Raw genomic sequence first — 363 nt, 5'->3', positions numbered from 1 at the left:
TTGAGCTATGTTCCTTCTATTCCTGCTTTCTGGAGAGTTTTTTATCATAAATGGGTGTTGAGTTTTGTCAAAGGCTTTCTCTGCATCTATTGAGATAATCATATGGTTTTCTTTTTCAATTTGTTAATGTGGTGTATTACATTGATTGATTTGTGGATATTGAAGAATCCTTGCATCCCTGGGATAAAGCCCACTTGGTCATGGTGTGTGATCTTTTTAATGTATTGTTGGATTCTGATTGCTAGAATTTTGTTAAGGATTTTTGCATCTATGTTCATCAGTGATATTGGCCTGTAGTTTTCTTTTTTGTGGGATCTTTGTCAGGTTTTGGTATTAGGGTGATGGTGGCCTCATAGAATGAGT

The 363-nt window shown here is 35.5% G+C and overlaps 1 protein-coding gene across 1 annotated transcript in view; it reads left to right on the top strand.

Moving 5' to 3' along the window:
- TTC29 (tetratricopeptide repeat domain 29) overlaps positions 1–363 on the top strand; it is a 332216-nt gene that overhangs the window by 179571 nt on the left and 152282 nt on the right. The window lies entirely within an intron of this gene.

This window comes from Bison bison, unplaced genomic scaffold (assembly GCF_000754665.1).
Source record: "Bison bison bison isolate TAMUID 2011002044 unplaced genomic scaffold, Bison_UMD1.0 scf7180017864184, whole genome shotgun sequence".
In the NCBI taxonomy this organism is placed as follows: Eukaryota; Metazoa; Chordata; class Mammalia; order Artiodactyla; family Bovidae; genus Bison; species Bison bison.
Note: the sequence above shows the minus strand (reverse complement) of the source record. Positions and strands in the feature narration are given on the sequence as shown.